This window comes from Lissotriton helveticus, chromosome 2_2 (assembly GCF_964261635.1).
Source record: "Lissotriton helveticus chromosome 2_2, aLisHel1.1, whole genome shotgun sequence".
Lineage (NCBI taxonomy): Eukaryota > Metazoa > Chordata > Amphibia > Caudata > Salamandridae > Lissotriton > Lissotriton helveticus.
The window spans coordinates 461,923,535-461,937,520 of record NC_136060.1 but is presented as its reverse complement, the minus strand read 5'-3'; the positions used below and the strand labels follow the sequence as shown (position 1 = coordinate 461,937,520).

The following is a 13,986-nucleotide window of genomic DNA, read 5'->3' as shown; positions in this document are numbered from 1 at the left end:
TGACAGATACAAATTTGGAGGTAACTGTCAGCAGTCTTGCTGCCGCATTTTGCGGGATCTGCTATTTATTTAGGTGACGCTCTTTAATATTCAAGAAGAGCCCATTGCAGTAATCCAGCCGTGATAAAATAAGGGATGAGACAACCGCTCGTAAACTGTGTTCCGGCAGGAATGGTTTGACCTTTTTAATCAGTTTAAGAGAATGGAAGGTGGCCGAGGTTGTGGTGTTTATCTGGTTGTGAAAGCTCAGTCTATCATCCACTATAACACCCACATTTTTAGCCTTCCCCGTAGGTTTATGGAGGGTGCCCAGGTCTAACGCCCACCAGTCCGGGGTCCAGAAGTTGGCCTTACTTCCGCACATAATGATCTCAGTTTTGTGCTCTATTATCTTACAAATCACTGCCAGCCATTATACGAAGACACATTGGTGAGCCCTAATGTCTCCCAAACCCCTCTCTTCTGTGCATCTGGATAAGTAATTGTTTAATGGCAGCTCGAGCTTAACCGACAGTAAACCGTCACCCATGCTCCGCACGTGCTTTTACACAAGCGCAGTCTCATGCTCCATTGCTTAGCCCGATTATTTCCAAAAGTTGGTAATAGGAGAAAGCGATGTTAGCGACTGTTTCCAGTCGCTAACATCTTGGCACGCCCACTTTGCATGTCATTAGCGATAAATATCGCTGGCATGCAAAGTGGGCCCCAAGATGATCGCTATCTCCTACTAGCTGTCACTAACTGGTGTTAGCGACAGCTAGGTAATAGGGCGATAAAATGATCGGCGCTTTAGCGGGAAAAATTCCCGCTAAAGCGGCGATAAGGCCCTTGGTAATATGCCCCTCTGTGTAGTACAACTTTGCGAGCTCCGCTCACCCCTACACCAAACAAAATATCTCAGAGATGTGCTGATCAAACTGATTCACCTGCGTGTTAATCTCACACTCTGAAGAGATATACCATGGTCCATGCAACAATCTCGCGGAACATAACAGGATTTAGAAAGATACCTTCACCCTCTGTAGTATAATTCACTTAAAGTTGCAGGAGTGCAGTGCTAACCAGAAATCTCATAATTCAGATCTTTGCGCCAACAGTTTTGCACCGACATCGAAAGTTGACGCCCCTCATGGAATCAGGGCCTATATCTCATTTTAATAGTCTGTGTCTTGCAATGTGTATACTTCATTCTTTTTCCAAGATTTGCATAAAATGTTTTATGCATAGCTTTTAGTAAATGCTCTTTAATTCCCAGTCCATAAATCGTTGTCTAATAATCTTGCAGTGCAATATATATTTGAGATGTCTTCAGTGTCATACAATTATTTTGTTCACTAAAGTATCTGACGCTTTCTTAAGATTGCAAATAATTGTTTAAATTGTACTAACAGTCTTTCATCTCAAGCACTCTTTAAATGCTCTTCCCACTGGAAATGCACATTTGAATAGCTTCCTTTTAGCTACATGTTTCTCAATACGCCTCTTTAGTAAATGTTTTCAATTCATGCAAAGCTTGTACATAGTCACCAAACCATTTTTCAGTACTTACAGGAGTACTGCATTAGTACGGTTTCATATATTCACATAAGCTATTCAGTAACCTCTGGACTAAGGGGCATATGTAGGTAGGCGTTTGCGATGCGAAATCCGGTGTTTGCGAATCGCAAACGGTGCTTTGGTATGTAGGTGCACATTAACAAAATAAGGAATCGCAAAAATTGCGATTCCTTATTTTGCTCAAGCATTTAAGGAATCGCCCTTAGGGCATGTATGTGCGCCACATGTACTTAAAGGCACATTCCAGGGGTGCAACAGGTGTCCTTTGGATACCCTGGCACCCTTGCAATTGCGATTCTCAAATTGCGATTTTCTGATTTTCTCATAGAAAATCGCAATTTGAGAATGTATCCCCATCATTCCTATGGACCTCTTAGCCAATTGGAATGAATGGGACACTCATTCCTTAATTGCGATTCGCAATTTGCTAATCGCAATTAAGGATCGTTAAAAAAATTGTGAATTTTTACCTACATTCCATTTTGCTCTTCTCAAATAGCGACTCCTTAAAAATCCCTATTTGGGAATCGCAAAATGGAAATTACCCACATATGCCCCTAAGATCTCTGCACACACCTGCCCTATCTCCTATGTTTGGGAGTTCTCCGGGGATACCATTCCTCTGTTACTTGCGGTGTTGAAGTTTGTGTTGAAGTTTGTGCCTGACGCTGGAGGACTGTGGAAGCGTCCCGAGGCTCACCTTTAGTGCATTGTAAGGCGCTACCTTTCGCCGCACCCGCTCCGCGGGTCCCGCTTCACGGAGCTGTGTCTTGCTGATTCCTGATTTCATTGGACTAAGGGCATCAGGCAGACAGGGCTGCGAGCGAGAATACTGCAGGACTCCAACTCCCAAGAGTCCCTGCAGTTTACTTCCTTCACCGAACCCACCTGGTGACGCTCTCCCTGTAGGCCACGCCCCCCTGCAAATCAGTGAAAAGACCCCGGCCTTGGAACTTCAGTGGATACCATTCCTCTGTTACTTGCGGTGTTGAAGTTTGTGCCTGACGCTGGAGGACTGTGGAAGCGTCTCAAGGCTCACCTTTAGTGCATTGTAAGGCGCTACCTTTCGCCGGACCCGCTCCGCGGGTCCCGCTTCACGGACCTGTGTCTTGCTGATTCCTGATTTCATTGGACTAAGGGCATCAGGCAGACAGGGCTGTGAGCGAGAATACTGCAGGACTCCAACTCCCAAGAGTCCCTGCAGTTTCCTTCCTTCACCGAACCCACCTGGTGACGCTCTCCCTGTAGGCCACGCCCCCCTGCAAATCAGTGAAAAGATCCCGGCCTTGGAACTTCAGTGGATACCATTCCTCTGTTACTTGCGGTGTTGAAGTTTGTGCCTGACGCTGGAGGACTGTGGAAGCGTCTCGAGGCTCACCTTTAGTGCATTGTAAGGCGCTACCTTTCGCCGGACCCGCTCCGCGGGTCCCGCTTCACGGAGCTGTGTCTTGCTGATTCCTGATTTCATTGGACTAAGGGCATCAGGCAGACAGGGCTGCGAGCGAGAATACTGCAGGACTCCAACTCCCAAGAGTCCCTGCAGTTTCCTTCCTTCACCGAACCCACCTGGTGACGCTCTCCCTGTAGGCCACGCCCCCCTGCAAATCAGTGAAAAGACCCCGGCCTTGGAACTTCAGTGGATACCATTCCTCTGTTACTTGCGGTGTTGAAGTTTGTGCCTGACGCTGGAGGACTGTGGAAGCGTCTCGAGGCTCACCTTTAGTGCATTGTAAGGCGCTACCTTTCGCCGGACCCGCTCCGCGGGTCCCACTTCACGGAGCTGTGTCTTGCTGATTCCTGATTTCATTGGACTAAGGGCATCAGGCAGACAGGGCTGCGAGCGAGAATACTGCAGGACTCCAACTCCCAAGAGTCCCTGCAGTTTCCTTCCTTCACCGAACCCACCTGGTGACGCTCTCCCTGTAGGCCACGCCCCCCTCCACTCCCAACCTATATCTAACGTGTCATATTACCGCTGCGCGGGAGCGCGCGGGAAGCGCCCGGGAGAAGCCCAGGACAAGGGCGGGCCCTCTGAGGCCCTCAGAGGCACGGGAAGGCTAGGCTAGGCCAGTCCTCTAACATCCGGTCATCTTTATATTGTTTTGACTTCTTTGACCTATTTGAGATATGTTATAGAATGTTTATTTTACTTATATTGATTCTGTAGACATAGACTGTTTGATATAGGATTTGTCTATTAAATTCAGTTCCCAGGAAAACTACCGAGTACTTTAGTTTGGGTGTACTAATAGTAATTTCGCCCATATTTCTTAACTTTTTTCCATTGTTTAATTGAGATGATGACAAAGAAATTAAGGTCTGGGAGAATACTGGTAGGAAGATCAGGCTCAAAAACCAGATCGAATCCTCTGCGAAATAAACTCAGTCAGGCCTCTAATTTGAAAAGCACTTGCCAGCTTTTCAATCTCTGGGAAAGGGGCAAGAATAAAGCTACAGGGGTGGACAAGAAGGCAGAGGATATTAAGGATTCTGGAACTATCCATTTGGACACTTTACCCGATACCTTGCGAGAGATGCCTGAAAACAACAAGGTAATTGTGGACAATAGTTCAGCGGTAACAAGAGTAGCTCCACTATCTTCCGAAGGTGGCTTCTCTCCTCCTCTATTCTCCACAATGAAAAATAATATTGACCTTGTACCAGAGGTAGTTATAAAAACAAAGAAAGGCATAGAACAAAATGATTTGCATATAGGGATAACTCCACACGATGATGCCCATCATACAGTAAATATAACACCAACAAAAGCTTCGTTCAACAATGGGCTGTCTCCAATGATCCTAGATAAAGACCTATGCCAAAGGTATCTAGACACTGTCCCGGTCAAAGCTGAGATGGACCAGAATACTCCGGTAACATCAAACCATGCCGGCTTGCATCTTTATAGCAGTACCCCTTCCAAGTCCTCACACTCAAATTTTTCCATGAGCCCGAACTTAAATCTGACCGGGATAGGTGCACTACAATATAAGGGGACAGACAAACCCCTTTCTGATTCCCTTTTTTTACTAGAACACTTACTGTCGTCCATCTTAAAATTGCTGGAAAAATTTGTGGGGGGATCTGATTGTGTACTTGATACAGTGACCCAAATTTTGAAAGTCTTACTGGGGACTCAAAAAGAGAAGGATGCAGTCCCAAAGGAGTTATCCTCACCCTCTTTAGCATCAGATGAGGTAGGAATAAAAGATCATCCATCCGTAGATAACAATGCTCCAAATGAAATACATGAGGATGTAAAAACAAATGCTACCCAGTCATCCCCCACCCTAAATCGTTCTTTAGTTAATGATTCTGAAATTAAAGTTTATGGGGAACTCCCGTTAAAAACTGGGAATGACCTCTTCCCTATTTTCAAGAGGCAACAGGGAGAAGGGGACAGAGAGGTGGTTGCTATCCCGGAAGAGAATGGTAATAAAGGGACGTTTGAGATAATAAAAAAGAATGGAAAGAAAAAGAGGAAACTATTGAGACGGATAGAAAAAAACAGGCGGAGGAAAATTCTCTTTAGAAAACATCTAAATTCCCCCTTACAGTATGAGGTAAACCAAATTCAGGCGGCAGCTGAAAAAGATAAAAACCCCGAAAATAAGATTATTACAGAAAATATCGCCCCCCCGCCCCTGGCTACTCCAATATTATTATCTACTCCCACCCACCCCCCATCCCTAACAATGGATACAAACACCCTTTGTCAACAAGTCACCACTAATAGGGATATAATTGGGTCTCAAAATTTAACACTTTTAGGACAAGTGCAAAACCCCCTTGGTCAAATAGCTCCATTACTTAACCCCTTAGCAACACCTTTTCTGGGAACAGCAGCAAGAGGTGTCTCATCAATAGAATCCAAGGAAAAAAATATAGATACCGTATGGGTAGAATTCTTTCCACTCTTTGATGCTGAGTGCATCTTGAACAGATCCCTCCTGCTTAAATATTTTCAAGAATCTGCCAACCTGAAACTTATACAAACAGCCGATCTAGACAGGGTTCTATTATTAAAATCAGAAGTGGGGATGATATCCAGGGTGAAGTTTCACTCTAAGTTAGTAGCCAACCTAATTCTGCAACGTTCTGAAGATCTGCAGAGCAGAGGAATAGATGTAATTCCGGTACTAGGGCATACCAAACAAAACAATGTTCCTATATTCCAAACTAGACAGAAGCCCCCTTTTCTCTGCTGCAAGCAGCAACAGGTAATACAAATAAGGTGGGTGAGATTTCAGAGTTAAAAATATGTAAGTCTAGGGATTTCCGTGTAGTAACCTATGTTAACCCTACCTTGCCAGCTTATCAATCTGATAGTGGAGAGGAAAATACCCAATGGAATTGGCTTCCTAGAGTACTCGCTGAAAAATCCTTGAACAAACAACTATCTAACCCGCATCTTTAGCAAAGAACTATCTATAATATCCTGGAATGCAGCTGGCCTAAAAAATAGTTCGGAAAAAACAGCATTCCTTTTGTCCCTGGGGGCAAATATAATATGCCTCCAGGAGACATGGTGCCCCGACAAAATCCAAATAGGGAAAGACTATTATGTATTGGAAGGTAGCGCCACTTCAAATAAAAAAGGACATGCCAGCGGGGGGATAGCCTGCCTCTTATCAAACCGAATAAATTGGAACTATGAGCCTTTTATGGACCCGAGTAACCTCTTTCAGGTAGTAACTTTATCTGGGCCTGGTAATCCTAAAGCTGGCAATTGTCTGGCCCTGATAAATGCTTATATACCTCCGGAAGTTGGTTTTAACACAATTCTAAAAAAGGTCTTCCTGCATATTCAGAGTATCAGGGAGAAAGATCCAAGGACGGCTATAATTATCGTTGGGGACTTAAACTGTAAGATCTCCAACTCTAGCATAAACTTATTCTGCGATAAAATCAGAGAAGAAACCCTCCATATCCCTCGGGCAACGTTCCCTGAAAATATAAAAACAAACAAACGTGGCAAACTATTACTAAACGAATTGGCAGAAATGGACGGGATTATTGCAAATGGGAGACTCCCCTCAGACTGCCCGGCTAATTTCACGCACAAATCCTACCAAGGAGAATCAATTCTTGATTATGTAATACTGGGGACCCAATCATTTAAGTTGTTGAAGGACATCAATGTTATTGATACATCGCTAAGTGATCATAGAATCCTCTCCATTTCAATGAATGTAAAGTCTTCTAAATGTGACCAGTGGTCTCTGAACAGTGATCAAACAAACTTTGGTACCAAATCAGGAAGGTGCTACTGGAATGCAAGGGCACATCGAAATTTGGAAGCAATGCTCGATGTAGCAATATCGGAGCTTCCTTCCTGGTATGGTTCTGAAATTGAAAATTTCTCCCTGTTCTTGAAGTCAGTGATAACAGGGGCAAAAAAGCTTAATAAGAAAAAGTCCACTGGTATATTCCCTAGCCCTCTGAGGCTGCTCAACATAGAAATTAATAAATTAGTAAGGGCCCAATATTTAAATAGATCAGGTGTTACAGCACAACAAATTACAATGCTAAAAAGGAAAAGGAGAAGGCTTTTAGCCACATTACGTAAAGAAAAAGAGGATGTCATCTGGGTAAAAATAAGAGAAGCTGCTATTAATGGGGAAATGAGGCAATTTTGGTCCCTTATAGGTGAGGGTTGCGGACTGAGAACTAGCCCTCTACCCATCCCTATTGGGGAACAAATATGGAGGGATTTTGTCTCTAACCTTTATGCAAGCAACAATATGGTGACCCCTCAAGTATGGCCAATCAAAATGAGTTTGCCTTTGGAGTCATTTACAGAAAAGGACATAGACTTAGCTATCGGAGAAATGAGGCGTTCAGGAGCTATGGGCCCAGATGAATTGCCCATTAACGTACTAAAACAGAATAGGGCTAAATGGAGCACGCTACTTTGCCCAATTTTCAATATTTGTTTACTAAGTGGTAAGGTCTTACCCTCCTGGAAGGGAAGTATCCTGGTCCCATAGTTTAAAAAGAGAGATCGCCTATCCCCTCAGAACTACCGCCAGATTGCATTGTTGGATGCAATCGGCAAAGTTTTTACAAGATGTCTGCTTAAACGAATAAACGATTGGGTGGAGTTTTCTAATATTCTCCCACTTGAGCAGACAGGTTTTAGGAAAAACCATGGGACCATGGACAACTTAACCGCACTCCAGGTAATAACCGACAAATATATTGGAGCCAGAAAGGGGAGAGTCTATGCGGCATTCATAGATTTCTCCACGGCCTTTGATAAGGTCGACCGACAAGTATTGTGGAGAAAGCTTTATGCCTTGGGAATGCCTCATAGACTCTTATGTTTGGTACAGGATTTGCACAATAACACGTGGTGCAAAGTGCTTTTGGGGGGAGAAAGGGGTCTATCCCAGCTCATTCCATCAGCGAATGGCCTTAAACAGGGCTGTCTTTTAGCTCCCCTCTTATTTTCCCTTTACGTTAGTGATCTCCCCTTTACCATATCTGCGTGTGAAGGAATTGCGCCACGGCTGGGAGATAGATATATCTCTTGTCTAATGTATGCGGACGACATACTTATTTTAGACCTTACCCCAAAAGGCCTTAATAATCGCCTGCACTCATTATACACTTTCTCCGAAGAGCATTTCCTGAAAATAAATATCTCCAAAAGCAAGGTAATGTGTATGGAGGGGCGAAAAAAACTGAAGTTGGAACACATTAGCTGGGAACTGGGAGGCCAAAAATTAGAAAGAGTAAAAGCATATGTATTCCTGGGCAAGGTTGTTAATAGCAACTTGAGTAACAAACCCCACATAGAAAACAGCTCCCACAAGGCAAAATCACAGGGAAATGGTTTAAGAACATTGTATAAATCAACCGGCAAAAGACACTTTGGCTACCTGTTGGAGGCCTTTCGGGCAAAAGTCCCCCCAACTCTGCTTTACGGTGTAGAATTAATCGACTTAGTCGAATGGGGCTTTTTGGACACTATCGAGGGCATCCTCTTGAGAAGCTTAACTTCGGTCAATAATAGTTGTAGTGCAGCAGCTCTTCGTTTAGAATTCGGTCTAAAAAGTAGCTGGGCACAGGGCCTAGCAGGAGTCATTCGCTGGGTTATCTGTCTGATCAAAGGGAAGCCAGCCACTCTAAGATCCCTAATTACAAAAGAGTTGATGGGCCCCCTAAAAGAATACTCGATCCTTATAAAGAATTACAGGAAGGCCATTACACTGTTGGACTTAGAGGAAGCCACTCTTTTAGACCTTACTATGCACCAATTAAAATTAACATTAAAACAAGCTACATGGAAGCTGAACTACGAAAGGGATTGCAATTTGATTGTGCAAAAGAAGGGGGTTACGCAAGCGGTTGATTCCTGTTTATTTAGACAAATGCAACCTTATGTCTCCTGGAACATTCCCCATGGTTTGCGCCGCTTTTGGCTGCTTCTTAGGCAGGATCTCCTTCCCCTGAATAAGTTGTTGGCCAAATGGTACGGCGTATCCAATGTATGCAACTTCTGCAATGCCTCAGTTCAAGTTTCTTTACATGTCCTGCTAGTTTGTCCAGCTTTAATGGCCCACCGCCGTCGCTGGGTAAAGCCCGTATGTGTTCAGTTTGGTATTTTATCTGCAAGATCTCTGATAGATGCTACTTTTAGTCCCCCAAACGAAATTTTCTGTAACAGAATCTTTAATTTTTTTAAATGTTTTTTAGAACTGTATTAGATGAACGGTATGACAATTTGCATATTCTTTGCTAATATAAGATGTTTATATGTGGTTTTATTTTATCATATTTTGCCTGTTTCTATGTAAAATGTGGATCTCCAAGGAGTTCCAAAATCATATTTAAATAAATTGAATTGAAATTGGGAGTTCTCCGACACAAATGTGGAGAACTCGCAAAACGAATGTATACATTTTTTTGTGGAATTGTGGGGGGTAATGGAGATTGTCGGGAAAATGCAGAGTATCTCATGCTAAATTGATAGAGTAAAAGTAAAACAAAGGAGGCGCACAGAGAGCCATAAGGAAATACAATAACATACCTACAAATGAGTAAGCCAGTTACTATTCACCAAAGTTACAGCCACATCTACGCCAGTAGTACTACAGATGAAACAGGCTAAAATCTATGTCAGAAAAAAAAGCAATGTGTCCTTTGGTACACCAATAATAAAAAAAACCTTATTCATTCAAACACCTCTATCACACAGATTCAACGTGTGGGGGGGGGGGGGTAGGGGGACACACATATACAATTGAGAAAGCAGTGTGCCAACACACACAAATAATACTGAAAATATTAGATATCAATTTATTAAAAACATATAAGGCAAAATTAACAAGTTAAAAACAAGAGAACATTTGATAATACAAAATTCATATACTTCTAAATTTAAAAAATCACACCATAAATTGAAAGATGAATAGATTAGATAACAAAGGAAATAAAGAGAGCATTAAAAGACACTACACTTTTTCAAAACTGTAACCGTGTATAATGGCGTTGGGGCTGGGAACTGATATACAGAGGAAAATCAATATTTAGTGTAAGAGCCCTCTGCACAGATTATGAGTCTAGTGCGTCAAATGTTCTCTGTTTTTTATTATTGGTAGACCAAAGGACACATAGCTGCTTTTTCTGAATTGAACCCTAGTCCTTTGGTTACTAAAAGGTCCCTCTCATTCTATTTAGAGAGTAAAATCTATTTCAGCCAAGCCTTGGAGTAAGTCATAGACCACACATGGCCAATCGTTGGTACTGCAAGGCATTCCCATAGAAATTAATGGAGGCGGGTAATCATACTGACAGAGTTAAGGGAGAAAAAAAATATAGGGTAAATTACTTTTATGTGTCAAAAATCTAATTTTACATATTTTTCTAGTTCTTTTTCATTCATTAACTAAATGTAAATGCAAGCATATCACAGTAGGCATGTCTAGAATTTGCAGACAACACATAGGCTTCTTTCACATTCAACTCACCTGCTAATTCAAGGGGGAGGGTGAATCAAGACACAAGACTCATCAACAGGTTAAAATCACTACTTCAACCAATCACACATAAAACGGCAAGTGACAACCATGGCCACCATGACAGTGAATGTCTTTGTTGCCTTAAGTCTTATATAGATGAACAAGGAGGAGGAGAAAGAGCATATGCAGGAAAGTCAACATCTTCAGAAAAACAAAAATTGGTATATATTGACTTTCACCTCATGTGATTCTTGACTGGGAACTGGAGCTCAGCACACCTACAGCCTGCTCTCTGACCATCCCTACACATGTTAAAATACTGGCTGCAATGCATTTCCTGGAAACTGAGGGGCATATTACCAAAAAGTAGGGATATTTATCGCTAAACAGGCTTAGCGACAATTTTTTATCGCTGCCTATCGCTGGATATGTTAGCGGAGAAAACATGCTATTAGCAACGTTTTTCTCCATTGTGCTAAAATATCCAGCGATAGCGGAGAAATGTGTGAATATCGCTGAAAATACAGCGATATTCACGCATTAGCGACGAAATGCTCTTAGCCATTTTATCCACCTCCCATTGGATAACATGGCTAAGAACTGGTCTGAGCAGGCGTTAGTTTTTGGCGATAGCAGGAATATTTCCATCGCTACGCCTGCCTTGCTAATAGGTGATAGCGTCGTTAGCGACTGCTTTCAGTCGCTAACAGGTTGGGTAAGCCCACTTTGCATGTCATTAGCGATAAATATCGCTGACATAGAAAGCGAGCCCCAAACTGCTTGCTATCGCCTAAAAGCTGTCGCTAACATCAGTTAGCGACAGCTTGCTAATAGAGCGATAGAATTATCGCCACTAAACCGGCGATAATTGCCTATCGCCACCGTTAGTAATATGCCCCTCAATCTTTCCAAAGGGTTACTCGAGACACACGTGGCACCTCAAACTCAGGGAGGCCTTGGTGTTACGACATGTCCTCATATACATCACCAAACGAGTGCCACCGTTTATCACCACAGTCAGGCACAGAAAGGCAACAGATTGTAAAGGAATTCTATAATATTGCAGCCTTCCCTTGGGTATCAGGTGACATGGGTGGCACCCATATAGTACTTCAGCCAACCCGCAACAGGGAACACGAGTTCCACAGCAGACAGCATTGGCGGTCCAGCAACATGAAAACTGTCTGTGATGTCACTGACTGCGTCACTGGTGGATATGCTGCCGTTCGTGCATATGTGGCAACTCTAGTACATCAGCTGGTTGCACGGGATTTCAGTGACATTTAGTTACTAAACAAGCATTTTGACTTCATGTACATATAGGGAATGGTATCAGACACATAGTCACTCATAACTTTACCCCATCTCAGTATGAACATATAAGCCATAATTGAATGTAATCATGTATTTAAAGTCTGATAAATTCCTAAGATAAGCACATCATAATTGGAGGACCCGGCCCTTTTTGCAGGGTTATCCTCAAACTTTTTCCCTTCCTCTGACAATTTTTCTGACCTCCCTTTGTTGGCTTTAGGACTCTGGGCACTTTTCCGCTGCTAATCAGTGCTAAAGTGCATATGCTCTCCCCTCTAAAACATGGTATGATTGGTTTCTCAATGATTAGCATATTTGATTTACTAGTAAGTTCCTAGTACAGTGCACTGAGAGTGCCACGGCCTGTAAATCAAATGCTGTTAGTGGGCCTGCAGCCCTGGTTGTACCACCCACAGGAGTAGCCCTGTAACATTGTCTCAGACCTGCCACTGCAGTGTCTGTATGTGCAGTGTAAATTGCCATTTTGATGTGGCAAGTGTGCCCACTTCATTTCCCCTTCATGTTCTACACATTTCACCTAAGCAGTGGATTTCTCTCTCTTCGCTATGTTGGGGGAAAATCAAGTAACAGAGAACTTACATTGTATGGGGTTGGTGCCTCTGGCCGCCTGGATACGTCAAGACCCGGTTATCAGAGGCTTAAAGTGGGCCATGGGATGGGAGAACCGCATCTCGTTATATGCGGATAATATACTTTTGTACCTGGCATCCCCGGCACACTCGATTAACTGCCTGCTGGACATCTGTACATCATGCGGGTGGGTCACTGGGTATACCATAAACTGGACAAAATTGCTCCTTTATGTGCTGTGAGTCTCCCCACCAGGGCTTCCACGGGGATGCGAAATACAAATAGTAGATAAAGGTTTTAAATACCTAGAGTTTTTTTATCAACTATACCAAACAGGATATTACATACTTGAACAGGAAGTAGTACAAAAGGGGGTGGTGATGGACTGAGCATCTGAACAAATCAAACACTCACACCCAGTCAGAAGATCTGGGTTTGATCCATCACCGTTCTTTAGCCCACTCTGCCACCCCAGTTCAGACATGGCTATACGCAAATCAGGCTGACCCTGTGCCTCATGGGAACAGTCCAGCCCGAACTGCCAAGCCATGCCTTCCCTGGACCGGAAACAAGCTACCGAGGACCAGTTTCTGGCATTACAGCCGTCTTCAGCCCTGGGTGGCAGAGTGGGCTAAAGAACGGTGATGGATTAAACCCAGATCTGTTGACTGGGTGTGAGTGTTTGATTGGTTCAGAAGCTCCGTCCATCACCACCCCCTTTTGTACCGCTTTTGAACAGGAAGTAGGCCATTCCTGAGCCACCTAATGACACACATGCCTCCTCAATCCTTCTGCTCCTCAACAAATATCCTAAACTCTGGGGGAATCCTACATTCTAATGAAGTAATGAAGCATGAAGGGAAATGTGGCAGGACATCTGACCATGCTGCAGTGTCCTGGTGATCACACTTGTAGAGGCACTGAGTGCCAGAGGAGACCCACTGGGAGAGGCTGGAGGCACAGGGCGTGCTGGGGTATCCTCCCAGCCCAATACATGATGCCCCAGGTTCTCACTACTGCATAGCAGGGTCTTACAAAAAGCAGGCCCTACTCTCTACACCCAGACGAAGGCCCACAGCAGTAGCGAAGTGATAGGTTTTACTATAATAAGAAATATTATTATATCTATGAATTGAACGTGTTATAGTGTAATCTCTAATGTTTAATATGTCTTTTTATATCCATGTTTGACTGTGTCAAAAGTGTAGTTGAATGAATGTCATGTTTGTAAATATTGTTTAATTTTTCTCCAACATTTTTTTAAGGTTTTTGTATCATATGTTGGCATACTGAAAGTTATTAATGGAAAATCGCCCATTTTTAAATGCCCAGTTTACCATTATCATATAGCCTTATTTTTTAATATGAGTGACTGAGTATTATTAAATGCACATGACATATATAATATAGGTTTCTTTTATCATGTGAGACACAGCTAATATAAAATGTGAAACACAAGTTTTTCTGCCATTTTGACATGGTACCACACATGGAATGGTCATTGTCAAGTCATGTGTATATACAATACACATATACAGATTTTTGTCAACATTGTACA

At 43.0% G+C, this 13,986-nt stretch overlaps 1 protein-coding gene across 1 annotated transcript in view; it reads left to right on the top strand.

Annotated features, from left to right (window-relative positions):
- Positions 1 to 13,986, top strand: part of LOC144821887 (vasotocin-neurophysin VT-like) — a 165,857-nt gene that overhangs the window by 104,583 nt on the left and 47,288 nt on the right. The window lies entirely within an intron of this gene.